Source organism: Daktulosphaira vitifoliae, unplaced genomic scaffold, assembly GCF_025091365.1.
Source record: "Daktulosphaira vitifoliae isolate Bord-2020 unplaced genomic scaffold, ASM2509136v1 Scaffold_1, whole genome shotgun sequence".
Classification (NCBI taxonomy): Eukaryota; Metazoa; Arthropoda; class Insecta; order Hemiptera; family Phylloxeridae; genus Daktulosphaira; species Daktulosphaira vitifoliae.
This window is the reverse complement of record NW_026099572.1, coordinates 50,825,947-50,837,609: the sequence shown is the minus strand read 5'-3', so window position 1 is coordinate 50,837,609 and position 11,663 is coordinate 50,825,947. Positions and strand designations below refer to the sequence as shown.

Here is an 11,663-nt window from a genome sequence, read left to right as displayed (position 1 = left end):
GCCATGCGCAAGGTGTGCACCAAGCTTGTGCCACGAAAATTGACTGACGAACAAAAAGCGATTCGAGAGCTCCGACCCCAAGAATTCCTTGATTTGTGTGAAGACGATCCGAACTTCATGGACCACGTGATCACTGGTGACGAAACGTGGTGTTTTGAGTATGACCCTGAATCGAAGCGACAAAGTTTTGAGTGGCACACGTCCTCGTCACCACGCCCCAAAAAGGCGCGTATGAGCAAGTCGAAAACAAAGACCATGCTCATTATCTTCTTTGGGGTGCAGGGCATCGTGCACCACGAGTTTGTCCCACCAGGACAGACTGTGAATGCAGTGTTCTACAAGGCTGTGTTGAAGAGATTGAGGCTTAGGATCCACCGCCTGCGGAGGCAGAGGAAGTGGTCGATTCGGGAAGACTGGAGGCTCCATCACGACAATGCGCCCTCTCACACCGCGTTCATCGTGAACGAATTCCTGGCCAAAAAGCACATCACCGTGGTTCTTCAGCCTCCCTACAGTCCCGATCTGTCTTCCCCGGACTTCTTTTTATTTCCAAAAATGAAAACAGCCTTGAAAGGATATCACTGGCAGTCCATCGAAAACATCCAAGCAGCCGTGACGAAGGTCCTGACAGAAGTTATGGAAGACGCCTACCAGGGAGCGTTCGAGGCATGGAAAACCCGATTCCAGCGGTGTATTGACGCGGGAGGAAAGTATTTTGAAGAATTTTGATGGCTTGTAGCGTTATAACCAATAAAAGTGTGATTCTGAACAAAGGCTCATTACTTTTGGGATGAACCCTGTACTTACTGTAAATTGTAAATAAATACCATATGAATGTTTAGTAATAAGTGAAATATGTATTACCTTGGAGTTGTTTTAATAAACGATGGTGGCTCTGGGGAAAGCAAAGCTAACGCAGTCCTCCCCTGAGTCATCGATTCAAAGATAAAAAAAAAAGGAGCAGAACTCTTTAGTCCCGACTAGGGTCGCGTCCCGAATCGGGTCCATGATCTATGACCTTTAACCTTTGACCTATGACCTTTAACCATATGACCTTAGACCCATGACCTAGGACTTTGACCTTTAACCTTTGACCTATGACCTTTGACCTTTAACCTTTTGACCTTTAACCTTTGACATTTGACCTATAACCTTTTGACCTTTAACCTTTGACATATAACCTTTTGACCTATGACCTTTGACCTTTAACCTTTTGACCTTTAACCTTTGACATTTGACCTATAACCTTTTGACCTTTAACCTTTGACCTATAACCTTTTGACCTATGACCTTTGACCTTTAACCTTTTGACCTTTGACCTTTGACATTTGACCTTTAACCTTTTGACCTTTAACCTTTGACCTATAACCTTTTGACCTATGACCTTTGACCTTTAACCTTTTGACCTTTAACCTTTGACCTATGACCTATGGCCCTTGACCTTTACCTTTTGACCTTTAACCCTTGACATTTGACCTATAACCTTTTGACCTTTAACCTTTGACCTATAACCTTTTGACCTATGACCTTTGACCTTTAACCTTTTGACCTTTAACCTTTGACATTTGACCTATAACCTTTTGACCTTTAACCTTTGACCTATAACCTTTTGACCTATGACCTTTGACCTTTAACCTTTTGACCTTTAACCTTTGACATTTGACCTTTAACCTTTTGACCTTTAACCTTTGACCTATAACCTTTTGACCTATGACCTTTGACCTTTAACCTTTTGACCTTTAACCTTTGACCTATGACCTATGGCCTTTGACCTTTAATCTTTAACCTTTTGATCTTTGGTCTTTAACCTTTGACCTTAAAGAATATTCCCTCAAAAATTAAAAAAAAAATCCTTATTCAAATAAAAAGTAGCTTAACCAGCTTTTTCCATACAAACAATTAAAATCATTAATTTTTAATATTCTTAAAGTATTTATTGTCCAATTTGATTTTATATAATAAAAGTATTCGATTACAGAAGTAAATAATTTTACTTTGTAATTTATTAATTTTTTAACTCTATTTGTGCGTGCTACTATCAGTCTATTATCATGTATCATCTATTTACTATACGATCACTATCATTCCAATTTTTTTTTTAAATAAATATAAAAATAAAAATTATTATTTATATATTTATATAAATAAAAATCTAAAAAAAAAATTATTTTTAGTGTTACATGAATTTAACAATGAATTTTTACAATTATAATAAAATTTTATAATTCGCTCATAATTGAGTAGATTTTTTTTAACAACTACTTGAATAGTTTTTTTAGTTATGTAAAACATTAAAATTAATTCAGTTCTACATAATTCAATTGTAGAATCTTTTTAAACACTTAAAGTTAATTAGAAATGATTAATATGATTTCTATTTAAGTGATTTATTATCTATTATAAAAATACAAAAATATTGAGCTTTTCTAATAAATTTACTGCAAATAGTAATCATAAAATTTTCTGACTGTATATTAATCTTAACAATACCATATTTTTGAACCTATTTTTGAACCTTTGACCTATTTTTTTAATCGTTTAAAGTTGATTTTTGTAAATATTTATAAAAAAAAATAATAATTTATTTTACCATAACTTTTAGCTCAATTACAAGTTGAAACTGACATCATTAAATAGAAAATTTAAAATTATGCTATTTTTTAGACTAATATGCAGTCAGGAATTTACTATTTATTGTAAATTTATCAGAAAAGCTGAATATTTTTTTGCAATTTTATCGTAATAAATAACTTAAATAGAAGTAATTGTAATAATTTCCTAGTAACTTTTGGTGTTTGAAAAGATTCTGCAATTGAAATATTCATAACTTAATTAATTTTAATGATTTGCTTTAACTAAATGAACCAATCAAAACAAAATTGTTAAAAAGATTTACTCAATTGAGCGTATAATAAAATTTGATTATAATTGTAAAAATCCATTATTAATTAAGGAGAAACTAAGAATAATTTTTTTTAGAAATGATTTATATAGCAACATGTTACCAACAAATTTGTAATATTATAGTCTAGTAGTAGCACACACAAATAGAGTAAAAAAATGAATAAATTACAAAGTAAAATGATTTAATTTTGTAGTTGAAACCTATCATATCAAACTTCATTCGTTAATAAATATTTTGAAAACATTAGAAATTAATGATTTTAATTGTCTTTATGGAGACGATGTAATAACTAACTGTTTAATTGATAAATTAGAATTTTTTTTTCAATTTTTGAGAGTAATATCTTCAACTAGATACGAATTGTAGTCATTTGACGTATCGTTGAAGAAAGTAGGTCAACATGCAAGATATTAGGTTTAAAAAACTACAATAATAGGTAGTTAAATAATTTTTATGTAAGTGTATGTGCACCCAGCTTCGCTAAATACCCACCATATATATTTAAAATGCTGTAAGAGATTAACATTCATGTTGTGTATATTATTGTATTTATTTTGAAAGTAATCAAGTGGTTTATGACCAACTGATCACTNTTTGAAAGTAATCAAGTGGTTTATGACAAACTGATCACTATGTATATGTTTTAGGCGTTTATGTTTTTTTGTATCCTTTAGGCATATAAATAACAGATCGATAAATTCAAAAATTATTATATGAGTTAATAGTGCAATGAATATTCATTTCTTGTAAAAAACCTCTAATATATTCAGTAGTTGCTAATGCCAAACATATATGTTATAGTAGATAAAGATATAGTTTGCTGTTTTTTATTTGACCTATCAATTTCTAAAAAGTTTTAAAAATAATACCATTTGTTGATTTTCAATTTTCTTGTTCACCAGGAAAATCTAAATCACAAAAACCAATTAATTTTCCTTAATTATTTCTTTAATAAAAAAGACTTATTTTTTTTAGCTCTTCTTAATATTTTAATATACATTTAACAATTATTCCAGGGGTTAATAAAAAATTGTCTTGCCATTCGTGGGTTGGAACCCTGTACCCCAAGCATGTAAAACACAAGTTTTACCAACTCGGCAACCGTACGTTGATAACGCCGATGAAAAAGTTGGCTATTTAAACTAAATCAAAATTTAAATTATATTACATAAGCTTTAATTTAAGATATATATAAACATGTCTTTCCGGAACATATTCAAAAGTTATTTTTTTATGAAAAAGTTGCCATATTGAAACCTTTCCTATGGGCAGTAAAGGGTCAAATGTTCACAAAAATATATCAAATGATAGTGAAATACCTAAGGTATGTATAAAAAAAAAATTATATTGATTTGTTCCTTTTTAAAAAAGTTATGACAGTTTTAAGAAANAAAAATTGTCTTGCCATTCGTGGGTTGGAACCCTGTACCCCAAGCATGTAAAACACAAGTTTTACCAACTCGGCAACCGTACGTTGATAACGCCGATGAAAAAGTTGGCTATTTAAACTAATTCAAAATTTATTATATTACATAAGCTTTAATTTAAGATATATATAAAGATGTCTTTCCGGAACATATTCAAAAGTTATTTTTTTATGAAAAAGTTGCCATATTGAAACCTTTCCTATGGGCAGTAAAGGGTCAAATGTTCACAAAAATATATCAAATGATAGTGAAATACCTAAGGTATGTATAAAAAAAAAATTATATTGATTTGTTCCTTTTTAAAAAAGTTATGACAGTTTTAAGAAAAAAAATTGAAAAAATGTCAAAAATTGCCGATTTTTAAATTTGTAATTTTTTGGGGGATTTCCCCTGTTTACAGGGAATGAGGGAATTTTTTTTTTTAATTTTTGAGGGTAATGTCTTCGACGAGTTACGATTTGTGATCTTTTGACGTATTGTTCTTCAAAATCGGTCCAGCGAGAGCTGAGTTTGAGCGTTCACAGACACAAAAAAAAACACATCATAGTATAATTAATACGTTCTCAGCTTCGCATCGAAGTTGCGTAACTGTAACAAACAGTGGCGTCTCTTGACATGGATGACGGATCAATCGCACCCCCTACTAAAATTAATTGTATATCCTTATTTCTACATTTTTATTAAAAATGCAAATTTTAAATAGTAAAATAGTTATAATAAATTTGTCGTGTGGGATCAATAGTTGTTCCCACAGTATATACGCATAGAAACGAATAGTGTATGGACGACCGGTAGCGTCGTCTGAACAATATACTGTAACATAATAAAACACAACCGTGTGCGTGCGGATACGGTTCAGCTGCGATATTTTGTACGGGTAAAATATTAGTATATTACTATCATAGTTGTAAAAAATACTTTTAAAAAGTATTTTAAATAATATTCAAATATTTAAAAAAAAATGTATTTAAAATACTATTTGAATACTTTTCATACAAAAGTATTTGAGTAATACTCAATTACTTTACAAAAGTATTTCAAATACTAAGAATACAATTAAAAAATAATAATAATGTTTTTATTTTAACTAAGAGCAAAAGGTTCCACCTAAATAATTACCAAGAGGGTAATTTGAGTCAAATATTGAGTACTCTTAAATTAAGAGAACTCATTTATTATTTTCGATATTTTTTGTTAGAGGTAAATAAAATTAATTATTGGAGACTAATCAGTGAAAAAAATAAATATTAGTACACGTGTAAAAACCTGTAAAGTATGTCTTATTGACAATAGAGTAAATAATTTGAACCTGCAATAGGCTATTTTAGGTTCAACTGATGTATTAAAAAAAGATGTATACATAATAGCATTTAGATAAGCACAATAATTATGTTATACTATAATGTAACATATAAAATAACAGAATTATTCTCAATTTTCATTTTGACTGAGTTTGATTTGCTTGCTGTGTTACAGTTAGCAAATTAGAAAAAAAAAGTATATTAATAGTACTGAATATTAAACAGTATTAAATACTAAATAATTGTATTTAAAATACTACTCAGATACTTTTTATTAAATGTATTTAAAAATACTATTCAATACCAATGAAAGTATTTGAATACTTTTATTCAAATACATTTACTCAAATGCTTTACGCCTTTGATTACTATATTGGGTATTTATTTTTAGAATTAACTGCTTATCGTTATCAGTTGTTTTAATAATAGCTATTATTATTATTTTCATTTCTATTTTCTACTGCGACCTTTAAAATAACATGTGTTTTGTGTTTTATTTTAATGTATTTAATGTGACAATGTTTTATACCTACGACTAGCGGTATTATATTTAAAGTCACATTCCCACCACTAGTACCCAAGAGCCACCACTGTCAACAAAGATGAAAATAAGGGTAAATTATAATGGTTATATTTTTGATAAAAAAATATAAAGAGTGTTTATAATCTTTTATTTATAGAAATCAGTCGTAGATTTTATATAACGTAATCGTATTATTTAAAATTAAATCGTCCTCGAAAATAATTATATTGACTATACAATGCGTAGTGTGAAACGTATACGCAGTGCTTTTAATACACGGAGTCAACAATAGTTTATTAAAGCGGTGACAAAGTCATTGATAATCAATGATTGATTATTTTTAAGTCAATCGTGTCAAGAAGCAAGAGACATAAATTCAAATAAGCTGTCGAACCAAGTATTATTAAGGTATAGTACAGTTAATACACTGGATGAGAGAACGCAATCTGGCGGGCAAATGGCAAGATAGAAGGATTCTGTCTTCTTCAATAATCAATGATTAGTTCACTCAAATGAGTTGACTCAGTGAATTAACTCCAAATCCCAACTCGAAGAGTTGACTCACTCACAAACTACCCATTCCTAATAATCATTCAGTTGCGTGGTCAACGGTATAACAGTACCGTAAACCGTTTGCCTGCCAGGTTGCGTTCTCTTATACAGTGTATTAACTGTAGTATACCTTAATAATAATTAGTTTGAAAGCTTATTTGAATATGTGTTTCTTACTTCTTGACACGATTGACTTCAGTATTCATTTCCTCAAATAGCTGTCCATCAATTTAAAAGTAATCAATGAATTTGTCGTCAATTTATTGTGTAGTTTTCAATTAATAGCTCTAATGTATTAGTGATCGGGTGTGACTATTTTTATCATTTAACATTTTACGGCCGTACTCTTTCCCCTGTCAGCTATAAAAACTTGCTAATTTCCGAAGTAATGGTCTGGAGGTTATCGATTAGTCATTTTTTTAATTAGATTATTTTCTATTTTATAAACTAGTTTAATGTATATGTTGCCATTAAAAAAAAAAATTAAATTAAGAAAGGTGTTGTGTCACCACCACTTTATGCAATAATTTATCTTGTGAATATGTATATATGTATGATTGATAGGAACATCGGCATGCGGAAGTCCCCTTGAATTGGTTATACCAATATTTTTAGCATTAGTTAGTCTAGTGTCTACCATTACAGAATAAACACTATAATTGTAAAACATATTCTTATACTTGCAGTGTTATAATGAAAGTTTACTTTATATATATATATATATATCTTTACTTTTCTTTTGTCACTTAATGTATATTTTATAATGCATTATAATATTTATAATCAGCATTACTTTGAAAGTGTTAAATTCATTTCTATACACATAATCACTACCTCATATACACATCATGAAGGACTCTCAACTGCGGATTGTCAATTGGGAGGCCAGACGGTAACCCGAACAACAAATAAATATTAAATTCCCTCAGGTGAGCCATCCAGGTCCGCCACAAAAGGTTAAGGGTGAACCTAAAAAGCATTTAACCACTACTCAAAAAAAAACATTTTCTAGATTATTATTGTTTTAGTATAAATTAGTGGGCAATGATAGATCAATAACTCTGCTAATATACTAATATAATACCCTGAAGCTATAGAAAAATATTTTAGTATAATTTCACACAATTTTTGTTTAAATGTTTTTAAATTTATTAAGTTTCAAACTTTGTAAAAAATGATTAATATTTTTTTAATTTTAATTTAAAAGTTTAAAAAAAATTTATTGGAGTGCATGATTGATTTTAAGCAGTTTCTATAAATTAAAAGTCGGATAAAAACATAAACTCCTTTCCAAGCATTTTAAATTTATTTTGATTCCATAATAAAATATTTTATAGTGGATGGATGATTGAACACCCACCACCTATAATTTTATTTTATGTAACAATTAACATAATATTTTATTTGTTTTTTAAAGGGAAGGAGTATTTACATCTATGATTTACGAGGATCAATAAAACCTTAAAATATGTTGAATTTATTTTTTTTTACGATTGACGTATGAGGGTCATGAAAATGAGTGTCACGAGGCAAGTTTTATTAAAATCCTTCGTCAAATCCATCATGTATATTAAATACTTGAAAAAATATAAAATATGTATTTATTTATTACAACATTTTTACAAAAAAAAAAAAAGATCAAAAAAATTTACTAAAAATAATAAAATAAGTCATATTAGAATTAGAATAAAGTTAATTTATTAGGATAATAATTTACAATTATTATTATTGGAGTCGGTGCTAGGCCAGGTTCACAAACTTGTATCAATGAAGTAGCTTAGTATAAATGAGTATACAATGTATACATTTAATGTTATAATCGACAATACAGCAGACGTGGTACAGAATAGAACAGTAAGTTGTGGTAAGGAATAGTAGTAGTAGTGATTTCAGCACTGATATTTCCTAATAGCGATGTATAGCTGCTAATCAAAATGATTAATAGCAATGACTGCTAGTTTTATTTATCAATATTATTACTTTTCTGATCACATTGTTAATTGTCACAAATTACTAGGTCAAATTTAACGTTTTATTTAATTAGACTATTAGAACGACTATTATTATTCATGAACAACGTCAAACAATAACGATATTTTCATCATGCTGTCACAAATACTATTATAAATGTTTAAATATTTTCTATAATACTCAATTACACCCAGAAATCGAATTTTCGGACAGTTTTTCATTTATCATCTTAAAGTACATCGTATTAACTTTAATTTAATGTGAGTTTAAAGAAGACAGGTTTTTTGAAACATTATCAAAAACTATAAAGAAAAAAAATTGTTATGATATAATTTTATCTCTTCCTAATACTTGGTTAACGATAGGATTTTCAAAAAACGTATGTTAAAATTTAGAAAAGCTTTTTATTTAACTGAAATTTTTTTTAATTCGTGTATCATTCATAACATAAATACGTTTTGTGATTTTTAGGCGTTTAGTTGAGCAGTTGGTCCAGTAAGAGCGGAATCATTGCGTATACGGACACGCAAAAAAATTAATAATTGCAGAGTATAACAAATAGCCTCTTAGATACGCATCGAATCTAATAGTTAAAAAGTTAGCAGTTTCATAATTTCTTTAAAAAATATCAATAGCTTTTGTTTTTTACTTCTACTTCAAAACAATTATAGCATAATAAGATGCTACTAAAATAAATAACATTTTGTCATCACTAATTTATTTATAAATAAATTCGAAAATTTTTATGCCAACAATCAACAACGTCTGCCCTCCACGTTTACAAGCGTTCCTGTCGCCACTAAACTGTATTACCCTTTCACTGTCCAGTATATGCCCATATTGTGTGCGTGCTGTTCAACATCAAGCGTTTGATGATGTCTTGTAGTTGATTATGAAACACGTTTATTTTTCTGTCTGGTACCGACTCCAACAATATCAAAAAATTATATTATTATTCTTATAAAATGATTAAATTCTAATTCTACTCTGATTCATTTTATTTTATTCAGTGAATTTTTTCATAGTAGATTTATTGGTCGGTATTTTTTCTTTGTACACATTTTAGCTTCGATGCGAAGCTGAGAAGGTATTAATTTTACCATGATGTGTTTATTTTTATTTTTTTTTTTGTGTCTGTCACTACTTTTTCTCAGCTCTCACTGGACCGATTTCTTTTAACAATACGTCAAAAGATCACAAATTGTATCTAGTTGAAGACATTACCCTTAAAAATTTAAAAATTTTCCCTCGTTCCCCGCAAATGGGGGAAATATCCAAAAAAATTACAAATTTAAAAATTGACAAATTTTGTCATTTTTTTCACTTTTTTTTCTTAAAACTTCCATAACTTTTTCAAAAATCAACAAATCAACATAATTTTTTTTTAAACTAAAACCTTAGATAATTTTCTTTTATTTGATATAATTTTTTTGAAAATTTAACACTTAGCCAGCTCATGGGTGGGGATTTAAAATTGCAACTTTTTTACAAAAACTAACTTTTTCAACTTAATTTTTTAAAATATTCCTGAAATACTGCGTCCTTTAAACATATATCAAATTAAAGCTTATTAACACGCTTATATTAGTTTCACCTGTATGTATGTATGTATGTATGTTTGTAACTCTCCATACGCCACGCGTTATCGCGTATCCCGTCGTCTATGGCCTTGAGACTAGACTGTCGTAACGCATTCACCTCTCCCCACACGACGGCACACTATTCCTATAAAAATTTATTTTTGGTTATCGTACCCGTACACGCGTGCTTGTCATCAATATTATATATATATAAACAAATTTTTATTTTGACTGACCAATACCATCCGCGTGTCATATGGCTTACGTATATATATTTATATATTCCTATCGCCGTTTATACCTCAGGTATAACGTTAGTCCGACTCGCCCGCCCACAAACACGGCTATACCTAGTGCATGATACGTTTACGTACTTAAGTTGCTTTACTTGTATATATATATATATATATTAGGGTGGTCTAAAAGTGACAAAAAAAAAATTTTTTTTTTTATGTTATACTCCTACACTTGAAAATTGTTCTACCTGGTTTTATATACAATTCTCAAGAAAAAAAAACACGAAAAATTAATTTTTGAGCCATCCCAAGCTATTTGAAAATTTTTAACTTAAAAAAATAATAATGAAAACTATTTTATGTATACGTTCTTATATTTTTTTATCAATAAGTCAAGCTATATTATATAAATCATTTTTAACATTTCTAATTTTACTTACTAAAGAATTAAAAAATTATATAAAAGTTGAATTGCTTTTTTTTTAAGTGTGTTTGCTGCAATCAGGGTAAATCTTCCGATGCTCAGAAACTACTTGTAAGAGAAACTGAAGTTGATCCTCATCATGGGTAATTTTGCGATTAAGGTCTTGGATCAATGAAACTCCTCTTTCTGCCACGTCATTGGTAACTCGAAGATTCTTAAAAACTTCCTCTGCTTTTAAGTAGCTTTTAGACTCGGTCCAGTTTACCACGTCATTTTTCAAAAATTCATCGACACCAAATTCTGTGAAAATTTGTATTGTATTTTTGTTAGCTAAATCATGAAGCTGTAAATTTTCTACATCGTGTTGGTCAATTTTCGGTCTTACATTGGGAACTTCTGGAGAGGGGTTATTATTTATGGCGTAAATTATCTTACATTTGGTTTCAACAGGGACATTTTTGTCGAACAGACAAAGACCAACTAACTCATCTGACAAATACCATAAATGACCCATCATTTTTTTTACAGTGGCTTTTGAAATATGTGGATTATCATATTTTATTAAGGTCTTTATCAGTTGCAAGTCATTATTTGGAGCACATGCCGCCAAAGTTGCAGTGAACTAATTTTTTAAATGGACGGTTACAATGAAAACACATATTTCCTCGAGGCCCCTTTTTTCTTTGGTACTTAGATGAAATTGTTCACTAAACATAAATATTTTTAAACAGTAAATTACTTTTG

General features: G+C 29.2%; 1 long non-coding RNA gene across 4 annotated transcripts; it reads right to left on the bottom strand.

Annotated features, from left to right (window-relative positions):
- Nucleotides 1-894: 894 nt before the first annotated feature.
- Nucleotides 895-1,880, bottom strand: LOC126894622 (uncharacterized). 4 transcript variants are annotated; one of them, XR_007701462.1, is made up of 5 exons: nt 1,672-1,880; nt 1,484-1,556; nt 1,349-1,413; nt 1,240-1,283; nt 895-1,102 (listed from the first exon to the last, which is right to left on the bottom strand). It is a non-coding gene; the product is annotated as an uncharacterized LOC126894622 (long non-coding RNA). The 4 variants fall into 4 exon arrangements; XR_007701463.1 differs by lacking the exon at nt 1,484-1,556 and adding an exon at nt 1,578-1,664 and having other exon boundaries at nt 1,759-1,880; XR_007701461.1 differs by having other exon boundaries at nt 1,484-1,570; nt 1,759-1,880.
- Between the last annotated feature and the right edge of the window lie 9,783 nt (nt 1,881-11,663).